Source organism: Ascaphus truei, chromosome 3, assembly GCF_040206685.1.
Source record: "Ascaphus truei isolate aAscTru1 chromosome 3, aAscTru1.hap1, whole genome shotgun sequence".
In the NCBI taxonomy this organism is placed as follows: domain Eukaryota; kingdom Metazoa; phylum Chordata; class Amphibia; order Anura; family Ascaphidae; genus Ascaphus; species Ascaphus truei.
Window position 1 is genome coordinate 22,362,386 of NC_134485.1, and position 21,637 is coordinate 22,384,022.

Genomic DNA, 21,637 nt, shown 5'->3' on the forward strand with positions numbered 1-21,637 from the left:
GTATCCTTCTATGTTAAAAGATTCATCAGTACTTTTTGAAACAAAATGTAGTTTGTCCTTGTCTTTGTATGTACCAGCTTTGCACATAATACACACATAAAACCCTTTGGGTTTGTCAAGCCATGTAGGTTTCTTTTCAAGTGGTTTGGGCTAGTCTGCTTTTAAGATTGGGGGCTTTTCTAAAAATTACGTGAGGTCTATCAGGTATATGTTCTTTAAGGATGGCATCATTCTTTAAGCTATGCCAGTGATTGCATAATATATTTTTTATTTTTGGTGCTGCTCTGTTATATTGGGTTTAAAAAGACATGTTAAAATGTTTGTTAATATTAATTAATTTATTCTTATCCATTATTAAATCCTCTCTCTGGACATTGTCAATCTTATTGATGGCTTTCTCTATTGTGATGGAGCTGTAATTTCTATCCTTAAATTTGTTCACTAAGACTTCTGAGTGCTGGCGGTAAGTATGTTCCTTAGTGCAGTTTCTCTTTAGTCTGCGAAGCTGTCCATATGGGATGTTTCTGATCCAGTCTGGTTTATGGCAGCTGCTTTCCATAATAAAATTGTTTCTATCAACTTTTTTTTTTAAAGTTCTAGTTTTAAGTACACTTTCTCTACATAGATAACAAGATCGAGGAATTCTAGTTCTCTTTAACTCCAATTTGTTGTGAATTTCAAATTGAGATCGTTGTCTCCCATGTATACAAAGAAAGTCTCTAGCTCTTATACACTGCCCCGCCAGATGAACAGGATGTCATCTATGAATCTCCACCAGGTGACCAGGTTCGCACCGAGTTCATTGTTAGACCAAATACGGTCTTCCTCCAATGTGCCCATAATGATATTGACATAACTCGGTGCAAACCTGGTCCCCATGGCTGTTCCGCACTTTTGTAGATAAAAGCTATCCTTGACCAAAAATAGTTCTTCTCTAAAATAAAAACCATTGACTCAATGAGGAACTGTACCTGTTCATCTTTTAATTCACTGTCTCCTTTTAATATTCTCTTACCGCTTTCAACCCATCTTTATGGATCACACCATTCAATATTTTCTAAAATTCTAATTATGTCTGTAGTGTCCTTTACTAAGAGAGCTCACATATTTCTGTAGAAAATAATCTCTGTAATGAGACAAGTTGCTAGTTAGTGATTCAATACCTGATATTATCGGTCTCCCTGGTGGGTTTACAATACTTTTATGAATTTTGGAGAGAACGTAGAACAGTGGCAACTTAGCTTTCTCTCTATACAGATATTTGAACTCATCTTTGTTCATTATCCCCAAATTTTTGCCTTTCAATAATGAAGTTTTCAGTTCGTAAAAAATCTCATGGTGGGATTATGATCTAATACCTGATGTGTCAGTATCATCAAGAACCCTGTTAGCTTCACCTACAGTACATAACAACTGCAGTCCATAATAACAACCCCACTCGCTTGTCAGTTTGTTTTTTTATATATTTCATCACGTGATCCACCAGCGCTCCCCGTACCTGGAAGACGACATAAAGAGACTTTAACAGGGGATTTGTCCGTGTCCAAAAAGGTGCCTCTTATCCAGCAGTGTGGTGGTTAACTGCTGGTAGTCAATTAACCAACAACACCTGGCTGATTAGAGGTTGGTTAGAAAAGCCTGCCTTTGAGACAGGAAGGGAGATTCCTTAGTCCACAACTGTGCTGACCAAGGAAACAGACAGAGCAGAGGTTCCTGAGTCTCACAGATGAGACTGATAGAGGGATCACAGATATCTGGAGCTCACAGGACTTCTACACCTGAATGCTGAGATAACCTGAGGAAAAGGCAGCAACCCAGGAAAGAGAGAAGCCTTCCCCCTACAACTACGAGACAGATAAGACTTTTCTTATAAGACTGATTATCTATGTCTGTCTATATATATCTAAATGTCTCTATGATTTGGGCTGGTGAATCGCTGGACTACAAGTGTAAATATACTCCAACGTGGAGCAGATTTTGTTTGTGGATTTTCACATGTTTGCTTTGTTTAAAGCAACAGGCGCAATAAAGCCTTATTTAATTTCACCTTAAAACCAGTCTCCATTGCGTACCTCTGCACACATCTCTTACACAGACCAACACCAGGCCTGGCCAGGGTCGAGAGTAAATTGTTGCTCATTTTGCAATAGCAACGAGATGCGAGATTGCAGCATTGTGAAAACAAAATGAAATTCCAACAATCTAAAATTTGGAACAGAATTTGGTATGTCTGGCAGATGGAGAAGTTGACAATTTTAGTTAACGACACTGGCATCAAATTCTAAATGGTCTGGCTACCATGGTTGGCTAAGACAGACATCCCAGGAGTGAATGGTACCACAATTATGCTATGATAGCCATAGGTGCATTCTCAGCTGACAGCGGGGCAACCTCGACAGCAGATGACAAGCGGGGATGAGTAGACAATTAGAGGTGGACTGGACCGCATGGGGAGCTGAGAGGTAGTGTAGGATCAAGACATAGGATCTCACTGTGAGGATCGTCCGTAGGCTCCACACCCATGACGTGCCCTGTGACACTACTACTGTGACTACTGGGTCACACTGACAGGATCATGCGAAAGCGCCGTGCTACCATTGTCAGGCAAAGCAATCCAACAAGGAGTTAACACTGACAGCAAGATTCCTTCTTATCTCCTTCACCTGTGGTGCTTACTCTACTCCATGACGATCATCACAGGCAGCCTTGTGCCTTTCAGCTGATTGGCTTACAGCCCTTTATATGCTCACCGATCCCTGCTGCAAATCGGCTGAGCATAGTAGTTCTTACCTGAGACAAAGTGCTACCCACAAGCACCCAGCCTATCTTGTCCTGTTTTGCTTTGTGCATTCTGCCTAACCTGTCTTGCTTCTTAGCACCTCGACCTCAGCTTGTATCTTGACCTCCGCCGTCTCCTATCCACGACCTCGGCTTGTACCTGGACTCTCACTATCTCTACTTCTGGACCCCGGCTACGCACTAAAACCATTCTACCTCTCCAACCCTAGACCACGGCGAGTATCATTAACATTCTACTTCTCCTACCCTGACTCGGCCACCCGACTACGAATTTGCACACCGGACGCAGTCTTGAGGCTGCAGGTTGGTGTATACTCAAATCCCCACCTCAGCCTCATGGATCTGTCCTGTTTGTGGTGAGCACCCGATACACTCACAAAGCAAGGGAAAGAGCTTCCCCTACACCCTCCCTCCCCCCTAGATTTAGGAATATACGTTTTTATGATTTGTATGGATGTTACTGAACATAATGGATGACATGTGTATTTATGTATTTCCTGAACATCAATAACATCAATTTGGGTTTCAAAAAAAAAAAAAAAAGAATAGTGATGGCAGAAGGAGATGAGAGCTTGTAGATAATATTCCTTCTGAAAGCTGGAATAGATATTTTTAAAAAGAATAAATGTAGATATCGCAAAAGTCATACATTTCTAATCATGAATAACATTCATAAGTTCATTTGAAAAGTTTGCAAGCACATGGCCTTATAATTACTACCAAAGAGAAGGGATAGCAGCATGACAATGAAACACTTAGATTATTCATATTATACAAATATATTGCCACTGTGACTGGTTTGGATGACTTCCTCCACTGATCCTGTCAAGGATGCCATGGTCGAATGCAGCTGCAATGTAGAAAGGTAGCCAGGACAGCAAATGGTGTGTCATCTGACCTTAAAGTTAGCACATCCTGAAGTGTGTATTGCCTTATTTGTATGGGGTAGTTAGAAAGATGTGTATGTTTGTCATATTAAACACGCACTTACATTCCACAAGCTTCACTGTAGTCTGCTCTCTTGTGCCTTGTGTGCCAACGGAGAGCTGTGCATAGAAATTAAACTGGTTCATAACCATCATTTCTCTTGGTAATGATACCAAGTTATTGGCCAGTAGAGTCACCTTGCCAGTTGCTGTTGCTTCTTCAGTTGTCTTTAGAATTCTCTTGAAAGCACCAGGCCAAATGACAAAAATAGGAAAACATATAGAAACATACAGTAGAAAAACACCTGTACGGTATTCTGTTATGTTCTGATGACTGGCTTTTTCTACACCGAAACGTTAACTATATAATACATTTTTTTATATTTGTTTATAGAAGACTGGTGTGCTATAGATGCAGTCTTGACTTTAGTTGCTAGCCATTGCGGGAAGTAACCCAAACACTAGGCAACTCACTGCGGTCAGTGCATAGCAGGCTGTAATGGCCCATTGGATTAACAAAGCGGGGGTCCATGCGTTTGAATATGACTCGTGCTGTGTGAATCCTACTTGACTTCACCTGTCTGTAAGGCCCGTAATATAGTGGGACGCGCGCTGCGCCATGCGCGCGGCAGTTATAGTTGGCTGTGGTTAGCCAGCCATTGTATGCTAGGGCCGCTCCCGCACACGGCAGTGAGCGTGGAGCCGGGCGATAGAGCGGAATATTCAGAAAACTAAGTATTCACGCCGCTACCGCCGCTGTAATGCATGTATGTGTGTATGTATGTATGTATGTATGTATGTATGTATGTATGTATGTATGTATGTGTGTGTGTGTGTACAATGTTAATAAATAATTTATTCTCAACGTGTCTTTTTTATTTTAAAAATCTATAATAAAATAATAACACACAATCTACATGTACACACACACACACACACACACACACACACACACACACACACACACATATATACAAAAAGTGTGTGTCACGTGCACGCACGTTCGTGTAGGTGCGAGCGCACGCGTGCCCACACCTACTATAGAACAAGCCTAAGAGACGCTTAGTAAGGCTTGATTTATAGTTGGTGCACGCAAATGCTCATGCACATGAAGCCCATTTTTTGTGTGTATAGACTTCAGTGCTCTGAGTGACAGATGCGCGTGGCTGATGAGAACGGTTAGGCATGGCCTTGACGTCACATCCTGGTTGGGGACCCTGGAGGGAGAAATAGCGGCGAAAACGGTAACCATCTCAAAAAGACTTATTTATGCAAAATGCTGGAGCCAGTCCCAGGCCTCCATGACTAAATTGTACCGGTACAAAGATGGTACTCAACATTACTATTCAGTGAGATTGGCTTTACTAAATGATCTCTTCACCCTGTATTCAATAAACCCCTAAAGAGTGTTAGGCCAGGTCCCCGCTGGCTACTGCAGCATCTGCTGTGGCGGTCGCTGCAGGGACAAGAGCCCTCCCCTCAATGGGGCTGAGCCCGCTGCGAGGGGGGGCCGCCGCGCGGCGCCAAGAGTTTCACCTGCTCTCAATAGAATAAAGCTAGCCCCCGGTAGTTCGGAAGTTCAACGTGGTCTCGGACGCATGAGTATGCACCAGGCTGGGCCTTCTCTCTGGTCTCCTTGGTCTTCGCCTGTCGGGAGTAAGGTGGTGTTGTCTAACCGCTCCGCTGACTCGCGATGATCCTCTGATCCTCAGGAGCAGTCTCCGGTTCCTCCTCTGCCACACTGGAAGTTTCCACAGCCGTGGGACTTCTACGCGGCTCAGGCCACATCAGCGCCTGCTGTCGGGGAATCTCCGGGCTCACACGCTCCTTCTCACAGGTAAGTGGGCTCGACTGGACTGTACCTCTAGGGTGGTTCGCCGGCCGGCGCATTACCACCGATGAAACACTATCCTTCTCGTCGTCCGACAAAGACGGCAGGGACAACTCCACAGGGGAACGACAACGGGGCCCCCGCAGTCACTGGCAGTAATGGGCAATGCTAGCGATCCCTGGCAGTCCCCGTATCTTGCTCTGGTTCTGCCGCTGGACCCACATAGGGAACCAAGTCGACAACCGGATCACTCGGTAGGGCACACGCCCGGACTCGCAGCCACGTCAAGGTTGTCCACCTCCATCAGCGTCGCTTGAGGTCCCTCAGGCTAGGCAACGATGGTATGGAATGGATCTACTGGCCAAAGGTAATAGATCCCACATGGCGGGCATCGTGCAGTGGTAATGGGCTCAGCCCCAGGTAGTCTGCATTGTAGGCTCAGACACCTAAGGAATTCCCGGCCTTCTACTTCAACAAACAGCCTCCTGGGAGTTGGTACCTAGAAATGTGGCATGCAGCCATATTGCTTGCCGTGTTTAGTGTATTTAGTCCACTAGCTCGACAATTCACTCCTTCTCTGTCGCCAGCTCGGCAAGACTGCGGACGCGGCAGCTCACATCCGGCTCCTCCTTCAACTTGTCCCGCACTCGGGGATTGGCTCTCATCGTGCCCCCTCCCTCTGGTGGAGATTAGATGAGGGGCACTCGGCACCAGGGGTTGGCTCTGACTCTTCTCTGAGCCAGTCACGCAGCAGGTAGGTGCGGCCTCAACTTTCGCGCCACTCCCCTCACGTAAGCAGGGCACTGACTTTCACACCAGACCCGGCCAGATCTTTGCAATTAACTTTCTCACAACCTGTTTGCATGTAGCACGTGCACCATCCAGACTCGGCGGGAACCGCCATTTTAACTTACTTCTTCCACGCCATGTACTCCCTTGCTGGGCAGCCGCCATTTTGGGTGAACAAATGTGTTTCCACACAGCACGTCCCTCACGATTTGGTAGGGGGCTCGCTCTCCTGATAACACTGCAATCTATAGTAGCCTCTGCTCAGTGGTAATTCAGCATACCCCAGGCTTGGCAAAACTCTTTTTTATGTACACTGCACACAATGACAGTCTAGTACAAGTGCTCAACGGTTATTGTCTGGCCACTGGCTAGTAGTGCTTTTGGGATTTTCCCTGCAACACTCGGGCGTCACCCCCTCTTGGCTGCCAGTATCGCAGACCCTCTCCAGAAGTTTCCTGCTCTATGTTACCAGTTTACCCCCTTTAATCATCATACGACTACCCGCCTCAGGGGACTAGAACAGCTATAGCCCTGTTGCCAGCTCTATGTACCTCTTTAGGCCAGTCTTAGTTCGTACTTTGCAAGGTTTACATGCCCCCAAACTGCACCTAGACTCCCTCCTTCCTCAGCACTTGCTCTGAAAGCATACATCCAAACTTTCTGTTCTGCTTCGCTGAAAACCTGTCCTGATTTCATCTCACCAGCGCCTCCAAATGTAACCCTGTTTCCCCCACCCAATCTCATATAGGGTCTATCCTGGGGAAAGCTGCTCTGGTTACTCATGGTCGTGTGGTGCATACCTGCTGGTAACAGGGGCCTTGGGTCTCCCGTCTGTGTTATGGGGGAGGTCAGGACAGGCTTCTGGGGTCTTGCCCGAATCATACTCACGGTGACAGCGCCTCCATCTCTTGCAGCCCCCAGAGATGTGGGGAGAAATCTCTGCAGGAGCACTACCTCTTCCCCTTCCTGATAGATTTCAGTCTCAGGCAAGGATCTTGTGAACAGATGATCTTTATTCTCTCAATCAATGCAGTGTACAGCTTACACCGAATCCATTCTTTACCACTCAGGTCTTCACCTTTAGGATGTCCCTAGGCCTACACTCCCGGCCACCTGCCACCATGAGCAGTCCTTGCTCTTCCCTTACCCTCTGATGGAATAAGAGGAAATGGTTTCTCTCCTCTCCCCTAAGGAAGGGCCTCAAACTGCCAGAGCCCTGACAGCTTGGTTAGAGTAAACCTGTATCTCTCAATGGTAGAGACAACTGGCTAAATAGAGGAAGTGAAGCTCCTTAAGTCAGTTCCAGTAAGAACCAGCCCCTTGCCTCTAATTGACCACAGGCCTGATTGCACTACCTTCTCTGACTCGCTGAGCTGCCAGGTGTGGGAAAACCCATGATTACTCCTGGCAAACCTACCCTTACTAGGGATTATTCCCAGGAGGAGGGCAGACATAGCCCAAACCAACAAGGGCTATATATATATATATATATATATATACTGGTATATATATATATATATATATATATATATATATATATATATATATATATATATATATATATATATATATATATATACTGGTATATATACTGTGTATATATATATATAAATATATATATATATATATACACACACACACACACTCACATACAGATTATTTTTACACACAGTTCTCAAAAATTATATTTCTATAATCGTACTCCACGTTTCCATTTCTTTGCTGAAAACCAAACAAACGATGTCGCCAAAGCACCTGAAAAAGATAAGTTCCAATTTTTGTATTGGGACCAGTTTTATTCTCTCTCTCTTACAAACAGGAAATGGAGCCCTGAAGGATTTCATCCTGAAAAGAAAGAGTGAAGGGAAGAAAGAAAGAGAGAGAGTTGGGGGGGATGGTAACGAGAATTTAAGTACAGGGTATGGACACTAACACTATCCACACAGCCCCCAGGCTGACCCAGACTTGGGGGTCTCTGCATGTTTTTTTTCTATATATTTTTTTCTCTTTTTTTTTCTATTATTTTGGCAGACTTTTTGGAATGTCTGGGAGCTGAGGGCTTTGCTTCATGGAGCAGAATTCTGAAGCAAGAAAAAGGGAAAGTTATAGACTAAACCACAGAAATGTAAACATGTCTGCAGCTAAAATAACTCCACTTTCATTGAAAACACTCCTCACTCACAATCAGACTTCTGTGTGCTTCGCACAGTGAAATGGCACCTTAATAGCAACCAATTAATAGATTATGCAGTTGGGATTTCAGAACTGAAAGCTGCTCCCATTATTTTCTTTTAGTACAGCACGGCGGGGGCTTTTTGTATTTTGTACTTAAATTACAGAAAACATTGGACATGTAAACATTGTGGATTAGAGCAAGAGGCTACAGGATAAGTAACCCAATACGTTTATAATACTACAGTTCTCGAATCTGGTAATTCAGTTTACAATTCGAAGGATTTCTAAATGAATCAGTGGTTTTGTTTGGCAGTTAAACATATGCAATATTACTCATGGCGTTCAAATTAAAACTTATAATTACTGTGGGTATTGTTTTGCTCTTTTCCGGACACTTTTCCCCTGGATCTGGGTTCATATTCACGGAGCAGATTTGTTGCTGTAATTGTCACTACTTTTATTCACTGTAATATTTTCCATTCCCCCCCCCTCGCCCCCCTTTAATTACATTACAGTTTAATCTGCACTAAATAATCCTGATGTAAAAAAATCTCCTCAATTGAGTAATATATGTTAAGACGCATTACTCATCAATGAAGTGATGGATAAAATATTCACAGCAGTTTGCATCTGTTATTCTTTCACTTTTTCCAAAGTTATTGCTTCTTTTCATCTCATTTATCTTCTTTTTTTTTTTTGCTTTCCTTTCTCCCAGCCTCCTTACTTCACCTAACACTCTCTCCGATCCTTCCAAACGTCACTTCTCTGTCACTTGGTGTGTTTCCTAAGTTTGTGTCTGTGTGCTGTGCCCTGGGATGCACATGCAGTTGAAGTAGAAGTCTGGGAAAACTGCAGTTAAGTTTCACTGATCCATGATTGGAGAAAGAAAGAGACTCATTCAGATCTACACACTCTGGGTTGAGCCCATTGCCAGTGCCTGTGAGTCAGTGCATCTTGCTCCGTCCACAGGCACAGTACACACACTGTACACATTACTCGCTCACTCACACGAATAGATTACACATACACACTCAGACTGGCTGCTGCTGCTGCAGCCACCACAGCATCCAGTCCAGCCTCCCTGTGTCCACCCTCCTCCTTCTCCTGCTGCAGTGTAATAGTCTCCATCCACGGATCTGTGATCTCCTCTATTCCGCTGGCTCGGTAAGTTCTTAGTACTTTCTCCTACTTTTTTTTGGGTGTTGGTATATGATGAAGTTGCTCACTGCTGCCAAGGTTAGAAACACCGTTTCAGTGAGACTTTACCTGAAACTAAAGGGGTGTTTCGAGTGGAAGAAATGATTGTTTGCTAAGGAAGAGCAGACGGATAGGTGCAGTACGGCTGGCAATCCCAAAATAGCTTTATTTAAGACACATGTTGCCCAAGCTGCATAGAACGCATAAAGTGCCATGTAGACCAACAGTGTATTGGAGGCCTTACTATTTTCATACTTTGTGCCATAGCTACATGTCACAAAGACATCACGGTTTCCCTGTTTATGTCATTGTTTCTGCTCTTGCCTTTCTGTTATGTGTAGGAGCATTACAGCGAAGGTGCTGCTGTCATTATCAGCCGTATTCCCAGAATTCAGGGAGCTATTTTAATTATTAATATTTACTGCCGCTGAAAAGCAAGGAGGTGACCAGAAACCCAAATCGCTTTCTTGGGAAAGTTTCAGAGCACTTTTCTTTGACAGATGATAGCCTGTCCCTTGGTTTAACAAGGCACTTTTCAGGGAGGAAGCAGCATGTGATGGTTGGTGAATGACTCTTACTTGTATTATCCAGATGGGGTTGACAGTTTTTTTTTTTTTTACGCATGTTTTTTTTGAACATGAGGTCAATGATCGGGATGAATGGTGATGTGTAAAGCAGAAAGGGGGGAAGTATGTGATCATATCACAGACGATGCACAACTCGTGACTCCGAGGTTTATTCTACATAGGCTGGGCAGCGAATGTTTCAGGGCAACTCCTGCGTTGGTTTGCTAATAGATGTTTATCTTATGACTTAAGCATGAATTGCTCAACCTTTCATTAATAACACAGTGGTCATTGGCGGAAAAAAAAAAGCCAACTGATCTCGCTCACAGTGCCTGCCAGATTATCCGATTGGAACATATTTACAGTTATTACTTCACGTTACCTATTGTATGGATCAGCCTTGAAGTTGTGTTTGTGGCGGTGCAAACGTCTCCCAGGTTTTCTTCACCGATCGGCAGGTTTTATTAAGTGGCTGCCCATGTACTGTGTATTTCACACCTTTTGGGATTGCTGAAGTCTCGTAAGGAGCATATGAAAGAAGATAGGGCAGTAAGATTTTTTTGCCAGAGGAGAAACACAGGAAGGTCACATTCAGAGTTGGTTTATTAAGAAAACATGCAGCTCAGTCACTAGGGAGAGAAGTTCAGCGTTCTCTTATATTTGTGCCTTGTTGAAATCTATAACAAGAAACTCACTGCAGGGGCTGGAAAACTTAACTTGTTGCAGATGCATTTCTGCATAAATTGCTGTACACATCTACTGTTTGTATTCATTAGTCTGTCTCACATAGGTGTATAATGCTATATCTGGTGTTACACGTTCGATTTGCTTTGTACATTTATTCATGCAGTAGCAATAAATGGATTTCCTTACTTCATACCATCACCCATTTTTGCTAACACGCCACCAATTGTAATTCAAGTTTTCAAAATCTGTCAAGTTTTATTTTTTCCTTTCTACTTTCTTCTACAAGTTATTATTTACAAGAAGTATATATATATATATATATATTTTTTTTTTTACATATTTTGTTTTGAAACTCAAAGCTATAAATAATGGACATGTTCATGATAAACACTGAACAGCTTAATATAGGTCCACAGAAAATGCATCTTATTCTAATTGATTATTTACAAATCCCTAAATTTAAAAAAAGAAAGCGTTGTCCTCAAACTACTTAAATATGTAAAATGTCCAGTTGTATTAAACTAGCAAATTACATTTATGTACATGCTTACTCCAATTTATGGTGGTTGAAAAATTTGAATAAATGCATCTACATGATGCATCTGCAAAACTAAGTATTTATAGGTTACCACTATTTTTATATATATATATATATATATATATATATATATATATAAAAATTAATTATTAAAAATAAATATTTAGTTTAAAGTAAAATGTATACTATTATTAAGCCATATTTTGTTTAGTGTTTCATCTTTTAGGTTTGGGACCATACTCCAGGTCTATTTGTACTGCGCGCTCAGAACTGTTATATGGATACATTTTAGTTGTTTATCACTTTGTAAAACCAAATGATGTGCAGCAATTTCATTTTAAGAAATTAATTTCAATAACACGCATTCGCGCACCAATAAGTGTTCACCTGGTATCCCGTGAAAACATGATTTTTTTAAATATTTCAAACTTTTTGTTATGTATTAGGAGCCATGAGAGATACAATAATGTACATTTCTACCTCCTTCATAGAAAAGCTACCTGAAAAGTCTTACCGCAAACGTACATTCCTGGGTATTATGCTAAACTAGAGATGTTCAACACTTTTCAGCTGGTTATCCACAATCCTACCTACATGTGCTAAATAATGTTTTTGGGCAACGTTTATCTGAACATCAATGATGTGAAGGGTTTGGCAAAGCTTTGCTTTCTTAAACTTCTCCAAAATGGAAAGAGCACCTTTACATTATACTCAATAAGAACGTTTTTCGGAAACGTGAATGCAGCACAATTTCAGATTCGGGGACATAATATATCCGTGAATCCATAATGCAGAAGCGTTGTGTGCAAAGCGTTGCATTGTGCTCTGCCGGAAATCTCCCAACTTGTTGATGATGCAAAACTCGCTGTTGATTAATTCAGGCTATCTGCCCATATAGCATAATATAAAATCCATAGGCCTAAAACTGTACTGCATTGGGGTCTATCTCTCTATTTAATGACAAGCTCATAATTGTCAAGTAAATCAAATGGAGACAATACTGTACAGTAACTCTACATTGTCAAACAAAGAGAGGGGATTTGTCACTGGTTTCCCATCTTGACCCTGTGTATACATTGTAGCGTACTGCCTGCTTTACAGGAGCCAAGCTCTGGCTGACTATTATAATGTAAGTTGATATGCCTCCACTTGATTAGTACTAGCTGAGGTATCAAAAGATTCACTGGCTCTGTGCTTTCCTAACTGGAGCTTAACTGTAAAAGCTGCTATATGAATCAGGCAAAGGCTTTAGAGAAACTCCCAGTAAAAAAAAAACTAAATCTTTGTGACACATCCAAAGTTTTCATATCTGTATGTAGTACCTTATTAATTATCTGAAACATATATAGTCACGGTACTGTATGACATTTTTGAAAATGGAAAAGATTTGGAAACCTGACATGTGGATTCCTATTTCAGTGTATCCTGTTTCTGCTTTCCAAGTGTTTGTTATATTTGATAACATCCTACAATAACGTTGTTTTTACGCATATATATATATATATATTCCTCTCATACAAGCATTTATCTGCTATACAAATATAAATATTCAGTCCGATTCGGGTAAAATTTCAAAGCTACAGGTACTAGAAGCACAAGAAAAATACTAATTCAGTTGGAGCTTTTGAAGATATATATATATATATATATATATATATATATATATATATAAAATAAAAAAACAATACTCAGTACCGTTCTGTGGCTAACTAAATGCTTTTATTTGTGCGAGCTTTTGAGATACACTGATCTCTTCTTCGGGCGATGTTACAATGAATAAAGCAAGAAAAGTTTTACTTTAAAACAGCCTGGAAGTATGTGTTTTTGATTATTAAGCTTGGCTAACACGGTACAGATACACACACACACAAACACACAAACACACACTTTTGATTCTGTCTACACCTCAGCAGTTCTAAATGCACAAAAGAACACTTACAAGAATGCTACATCAACTATTAGATTACATGAAAATACAAGCAAGATATGGATCAGCAAGGAGTGCGGCAGGGAGACACCATGTCACCAAAGCTTTTCACTGCAAAAATTGAAGAATTGTGGAAGACCTTGAATTGGGAAGATAAAGAAATCAAAATCAACAGTGAATACTTGATTCACCTACGATTTGCAGATGTCATTGTTATCTTTGCCACAAGTCCGGAAGACCTCCAGCAACAAATCAGAGAACTGGCAAAAGCAAATAGAGAAGTGGGTCCACATATGAATCTCAGCACGGTCAAAGTGACGTTCAACAAATGTGTCAACTCTGCAAAGATTGAAATACATGGAATAGAACTGGAAGACTATGTCTACCTTAGCCGGCAAGTAACAATGGAGGGGAACCTTTTGAATGAAATCAACAGGACAATGAAGATGCGATGGAACACATTTGGAAGAAACAAGACAATCTTTCAAGTAAATCTTCAACTGTGCCGAGAGAGGAAAGTTTCCATGCTCACATACTGTATGCGTGTGAAACTTGGACCCTAATAAGAAGATAATTCAAAATCTTCAGACAACTCAAGGATGTATGGAGAGCTGTACGCTGGGTATTACCCGACGAGACCGGGAAAAAGAATGAATGTGTTCGAAACCACACAAAAGTCTTTAACGTTACAAAAGTGAATAAAGGCGGTCCTCGTTATCCGACGCAATGCGTTACTCAAAATGGCGTCAGATAGCGAAGCGTCGCAAAGCGAATCACATTTTCCCATAGGAACACTGTTTAAATCAAACGTTCTGTTCCTGAAGGCATTTTTAATGCTAAAATACACAACATATTTTACGCAGGCAATAAGATATGCAGCACACTCATAGATTATGATGTAAACATTGTATTTATTGATTCCAGAACTGTATAATAAAACTATATTTTGTACAGTAATGTACATTATTAGCACAAAAAACCCCCATCAATTATTGGAGGAAGATGATTGGGGGGGGATCTTCAACTGATAATGGACTTCTTGGAGGTGATGTAGGTGGACTTGAAGGGGTGGATCCTTTCCTTTTCTGTCTTTAGATCTCTTTATAGCAGCTGATTTGGTTGGACACCCCGCGACTGACTGTTGAACTCCGTTTAATGTTGGGGTCATTTTCCTCAAATATGGCCAGTGCACTATAAATGTGCTTGAATGCCGCAGTCAACATTTTGGTTGACAAAGATTTACGTGGCTGTGCCACTTGAGCAGATTGGTGGGCCTCCTCTTCATTAATTTTTTGCTCTTCTAATTGCATCAGGTCTTTATTGCTCAACTCGTTAGAATGTGAGGCGAGAAACTCCTCAATATCCTCGGTTTCCACCTCCAAGTTGAGATCTTTGGCCATTTGCACAAGTTTCTGTAACCTCTGCAACAGTCTCTGTAATGCCTTGGACATCTGACACAATCAGGGCACAAATTACGCCAAACTCTATTTAAATTGGATTGTTTGACCTCATTCCATGCCTCTTCGATGTTTCGCACTGCATGGAGAATGTTGTAACCCTTCCAAAATTCTTTCAAGGTTGGACCTCCTTCCACATCAGTTGCTCTGATGGCCTGGGCAAATGTTCGCCTAAGATAGTAGGCCTTGAAGGAAGCGATAACCCCCTGGTCCATCGGCTGTATCAATGAGGTGGTGTTGGGGGCATGACCACCACCATGACATTTGGATGGTGGTCATCAAGGTACACGGGATGGCCAGGAGCATTGTCCAGGAGCAGCAATGCTTTACAATCAAGGTTCTGCCTTGTGCAATATAATTGCACAGCTGGAATAAAATGATGCTGGAACCAGTCCTCAAAAAGGCTCCCTGTTACCCATGCCTTACGGCTGGAATTCCAAATCACTGGAAGTGTGCTCTTTGCATAGCCCTTGAATGCCCTAGGGTTTTCTGCATGATAAACAAGCAAAGGTTTTAGCTTGAAATCACCTGCAGCATTTGATCCAAGCAGAAGAGTCAGCCTGTCCTTTGCAACTTTAAAACCAGGCATAGATTTTTCCTCTTTTGCAATGTAGCTTCTACTGGGCATTTTCTTCCAGTAGAGCCAGTCTCGTCTGCATTGAATTCCTGATGAGCGCAATAGCCACCATCCTCTATAATTTTGGCTAATGTAACAGGGAAGGTTTTAGCTGCCTCCTCATCAGCACTAGCAGCTTCACCGGTCACTTTAATGTTATGCAAGTTTGCCCTGTCTTTAAACCGCATAAACCAGCCCCTACTGGCAGTGAACGTGTCATCAGTGGACCCTTCCCCATGCTGGTGCTTAATGACCTCATAAAGACTCAAAGCGTTCACCTGAATTAAGGCTAAACTAATGGGCACATGATGCTGGGATTGATCTTCCAGCCATATGATGAGGAGTTTTTCTACCTCAGCAATATGCCCAACACGTTGCCTTATTGTTGTACCTTGCATAGGAGCTGAGCCCTTAATGTATTCCAAGATTATTGCCATATCTTTTATTATTGTCACAATAGTTGTGCGAGGTATATCCATGGCACGTCCAATTTCTGTGTTCGTCTCTCCTTTCTCAGAGCGCTTTATTATGTTTTGTTTGGTCTCTAAAGTAATAGATTTTCTAATCCTTTTTGGAGAAACACCACTTTGCTTTTTGCTTTTATCAGACATGGTTAAGGGCCTAAAATAAACCACTAAACCTTCACACAAACTGTTCAGAATGATTTCCCTGACCCGCAGCCTTCTGATTGGGGAATTGTAGCAATTTTGCAAAGCGTCATAAGTGTGTCGGATAAGCCGTTCAGGCGTCGTAAATACGACAATAGGGATGCATTGAATAGCGTCGGATAAGCTGTTCGGCGTAATCCCTGTAGATGAAAATTGCAGGGGCCGGATACAGTATATCGCAAGAGGAAATTACCATCGTTGTAAAAAGATGGTACTCGACTAGATTCGACGAGAAATTAAAAGACCGAAAGATGGGAAGATAAAATAAAAACATTTGTTGGAGTAACGTGGAGATGAGAGGCTTGCAACTGCAGTACCTGGGAGATCTTTGGGGAAGCCTTCATCCAGGAGTGGATCAACAAGGGCTCAAGATGATGATATATATTTATAGGCCCATATTAACTAAGAAGTGCTTTTCCTTACCACACATTCCAGGATTGGAAGACACCTGCCAACCCATTCACATATATTGGCCACAAGGTGTCGTCTGGCACTGGAAGGTGTCTTAATGGAGTAGAACCCCGCGTGTAAGTTTTGGCCATAATGTTTTACCATATTTCCTCGATTCTTAGACACACTTTTTTTCACATTTGAACGTTTCTGAAATCGGGATGCGTCTTACAATCGATATCAAGAGACTTGCCAGCCGCTAGGAAGAGGAGTAAGTTGTGACGGAGTTGTCATTGACTGCGCATGTGCAAACTTAGCGATGCGTAGAAGGTATCCGATTATCACCACAGTTGCGTTACCGTATTTGCAATGGTAAATTGGATCCCTAATTGTCCCTTAAAATGTCATAAAAAAGACTTCACTATTATGCAGCAATTGAAACTTTCAATGTGATACTGAAGAAAAAGCACATTCATTTTGCGAAACGCATAGGAGGCTCAACACCTCCTTTTGGTAATGTTTATTATTGAATAAATCTTTATATTTACCCCCTGGCTCCCCGGACAGGGTGATGCTTTTTTCGCTTTGTTTGCTGTTTGATACTGAAGAAGAAAGTGATATGTACAGGCATACCCCGGTTTAAGGTCACTCACTTTAAGTACACTCGCGAGTAAGTACATATTGCCCAATAGGCAAACAGCAGCTCGCGCATGCGCCTGTCAGCACGTCCTGAACAGCAATACCAGCTCCCTACCTGTACCGAAGCTGTGCACAAGCGGGGAGACTATAGAGCCTGTTACAAATGCGTTATTTACATCAGTTATGCACGTACAGTATATGACGATTGCAGTACAGTACATGCATCGATAAGTGGAAAAAGGTAGTGCTTCACTTTAAGTACATTTTCGCTTTACATACATGCTCCGGTCCCATTGCGTACGTTAATGCGGGGTATGCCTGTAATGTATAGATATATGTATGTCATTGTCTGCTAGTAAAAAACAATTCTGCACATTTTATGTAGGGGTTTCTTTATTTCCTGAAAACCTGTGATTAAATCAATGGTGCGTCTTGCAATCGATGGCGTCTTAGAATCAAGGAAATACGGTATATGAACATGTCTTTAAAAAAGAAAGCTACTGGAGAATTTTAAAATAACTTGTGTGTTCCCCATAAAAAGGGAAACTACAGGGAAACAAAATGCAAATTGCATATTGCATCTATGTATAAAAAAAAATAATCCAGTATTGTCATGAATTTTCAACATTACATTTATACTTCTTTACATGTGTATATATGTGGACAACTCTTTCAAATTGCCTCTTAGAAATCCTTATACTCATGTAAAATGTAGATACAAAAGTGATATTACTTCCATTACCAGCCATTGTATACACTCTGCCTCGTTCAAAAGATGAAATCGTATTGCTAAAGGATTACATAGAAAGGAAAGAATGACGGCAGAAAGCATCCACAAAGGAAAACAGATTGTTTGCAGTTACATGATCTGCATTCCATCACACGTGTCTCAATTCTGTATAAGAGACGGAGGCATGGGAAAATTGAACTTGTTTATATGATTTGTACATACCTCATAATACCATACGAGTCATTTTAAGTTGAGTTCGCCAACTGTAATATAAAGACACACAAACAATATGTCTTGGTAAATTTAAGCGTACGCGGATAAAATCTGATGAAAAATAATCAACTTTATGCACTGGATCATTTCTCCGTTTGACACGAAACATTCCCGGCGCTTGTATCCACAGTTTCACTAATTTCACGTCTGAGAAACTGGAATAGTTTGTGAAATCCACTTCATGCAAAGGATATGGTGCAGGTGCACAATTACATATATACTCTATTTTTACTACATTGTTTAAGGCATGGGGTCTCAACGGCCACCAACCGGTCAGGTATTCAGGATATCCCTGCTTCAGCACAGGTAGCTCAATCTGTGCTTTCTTCAGCATAAGTGGCTCAATTAGTGGCTCAGTCTTTGACTGAGCCACTGATTGAGCCCCTTGTGCTGAAGCAGGGATATCCTTAAAACCTAACCCTTGAGGACTGGAGTTGCCCACCCCTTGTTTAAGGGATATTTATAGTGAGATTGACAGCCTTAACAGGAAAGTTGTTTGTGTCATAATCATTATATATGTGTTTGAACCCAATTGACCCTCTGATTACAGGAGGGCCCTGTACACCGCGATCACGAGCTGCTCTTCGGAGAGATCACGTGATCGTGGCGTCACAGGAAAGCAGAATGTCATCTTGGCTAGAAAACTAGTGTAGCCGAGTCCCCTTACCCTGCCTCCGGTGCGGGGGAGCTGTTAGTTAGTTGGCCAGAGCTCCGCAGGATCGGGATGTAGTGTGGCCCTTTTGGTAATCAGTTAGGCCCTGAGCCGTAGTAGCAGAGTGTTGTAGGGAAGGCACCAGTTAGGGACTCTTTATTTCTGCGCTGGTGACCGGACGGCCACGCGGCGCCCTGCGGCCTGGGAGCAGGTCACAGGACCCAGAGACATTGTGTGAGACACTCCGTCTGGAGCTTAGACTGCAAGGACGATCAGAACCCTAAGGAGAGAGGATTTGTGTTGGAGGACCCGTTATGTGGGACCCGCCTCAACACACCGCGCCAAGTAGCACCTGGGTACTGGAGTAACCAGGCAGGTACCCAACGTGCACCTACATCTACAGGGGGTAGCGCTACCTCACATTTGGGTGGGACTTGGTGGGACAGGACACCAGGGGTTATTGGTGCCACAGCACCCTCAGTACTTTGGAGCAACCACCAGGTGTTGGGTCACTGTTTATACTGTGGGTATAGGTTATTGTATGTTAGTTTGTGTGTACATTAAAGCTTAGTTACTGTATATACTTTGTGTGGTGTATTACTTATTACTGTGTGGGTTCCTGTGAGGGGTTATCCCGCCAACGCTGGGATCCCTTATGGGTGGAGGCGCTGCACTGCAAGGAGAAAGAGCTCACCCCAGGCTCCCGGAGACCGAGGCTTAGGCCTCCTGTGAGCAGACAGGTACAGCAGCACACATAGTTCCCTTAGGTATACACTAGCAAAAAGCCCATGAAGTAGTGGCCCCCAGACCTTGCTGGGGTTGTGTGTTTGTTTATTTAATGGGGAACTCAAAGAGTTAAAGATCAATCTTTATATCGTAAAGTTGCAATAACAAATCCACAAATTCACGGTGAGATTCGTGCACAGTAATTATTAAAGATTGCATTATTTTTGCGAAATCTCCTCTCCTCCTATTGATTATATTTCAACATACAGTATGATGGTCTACTGCAGTGTTTTTCAACCATGGTTCCTAGGTACCTTGTGGGTTCTGTTTGTGGGCAACCCTAAAGGGTTCCCGTCAATTTTCAGGTCATTTTATAATTGTTTGGGCTTTAACATTACCTTGGCGATGCTACAAATATCCTATACATCAAGGTATTTGTCTTGTACACAAACCAACTTACTAATTTCTAGACCATCGTTAGATTTCAGGACAAGGATTTATTTGTACCAAGAGAGATACCAACCGGTATAATTAATAGCACAGTACCTTATTTTCTACCCGTGCATTTGAGTTTATTTAGGAGTGCACCGTACAAAAGGATCTTTCCCCTCCCCCCACCCCCCTTGTTATACAGTACATTTCATAATTGTACCAAATACAGAAGAAGTTACCATGCATCTGATCACCAGTGAGGCTTGGGGTTCCTTACAATGCATATGATCTCAGACGCGCTATTAGAGAGGGTTGGGGTTCCTTACAATGCATCTGATCTCAGACGCGCTATTAGAGAGGGTTGGGGTTCCTTACAATGCATCTGATCTCAGGCACACTATTAAATAGGGTTGGGGTTCCTTACAATGCATCTGATCTCAGGCACACTATTAAAGAGGGTTGGGGTTCCATACAATGCATCGGATCTCAGGCACACTATTAGAGGGTTGGGGTTCCTTACAATGCATCTTATCTCAGACACGCTATTAGAGAGGGTTTGGGTTCCTTAAAATGCATCTGATCTCAGACGCGCTATTAGAGGGTTGGGGTTCCTTACAATGCATCTGATCTCAGACACGCTATTAGAGAGGGTTGGGGTTCCTTACAATGCATCGGATCTCAAGCACACTTTTAGAGAGGGTTGGAGTTCCGCAGAATTTCACAATATAATTATAGGGTTTCTTATCCAAAAAAAGAATGGAAACCAATGGTCTACTGCTTTCAGTCACGCGTGAGAACAGGTTGCAGAGATGTGTATGTTTCACAATTAATGTGGCTATGTTTAAAATAATGATGAAAGAGACACGGCCATTACCTTTTGTACATCTATATCGTATGCTCTTAACAACAATGTATAAATTAGCAGGCAAGAAATAGAAAATAGACGAGCTGTAGTGAAAGGATATGCATATCAGACACCTGATGACATCAAAGTGCATTCATCCCACATTCAAAGTGGAAGCAGCTTTGCAAACATCCTACATGCAGAAATACAAATACAATCCACGTGTATCCATGGCCCATTCTATTTAAAGCTGTAGTCCAAACAATATCCTACATGTGTGTTTTTTTTCTTCAAATCAGTTCTGTATTATGAGAAAATACTTGTAGCATTTAAAAAAAAAAATCTGAATTACATTTTTAATGTATTATAATGTAACAAGCATTTTTTGTTCAATAGCAACTATTTACAAAGTCACATCCCCTTCCTCTTCATAAACAGACTCTGGTACACCCCTTTTTGAGCCCTACCCTCTCTCTAGCAGTGCACCAATTGTATCTAGTGACTGCCTGGTCACATGATTTTCCCCACAGAACTTTTGACTGTCAGTGTCTGATGCACTGACAGTCATTTAGTGAACCCCCCGAGCCAAATCTTCTCTGAACGATCATTGGAGAACGGATCAATCAGCAACGTAGCCAATTATTTATAATTGTGTGGATTGTATTGATGCACATATTACAAGGGGAAAAATAAATTAATTGTAAAACAAAAAACAGTAGCTTGGACTGCTGCTTTAAGTGAAATGAGAAACTGATATTCAACTAAATCTGTGTGT

At 42.0% G+C, this 21,637-nt stretch overlaps 1 protein-coding gene across 2 annotated transcripts in view; it reads left to right on the forward strand.

Annotated features, from left to right (window-relative positions):
• The first annotated feature begins 9,307 nt into the window (after positions 1-9,307).
• The window catches only part of ERG (ETS transcription factor ERG), a 289,132-nt gene continuing 276,802 nt past the window's right edge, over positions 9,308-21,637 (forward strand). For both annotated transcript variants that reach the window (XM_075593742.1, XM_075593741.1), the window contains exon 1: positions 9,308-9,684. The gene's annotated coding sequence lies outside the window, so the exon portion shown is untranslated. The remainder of the gene's footprint in view (positions 9,685-21,637) is intronic.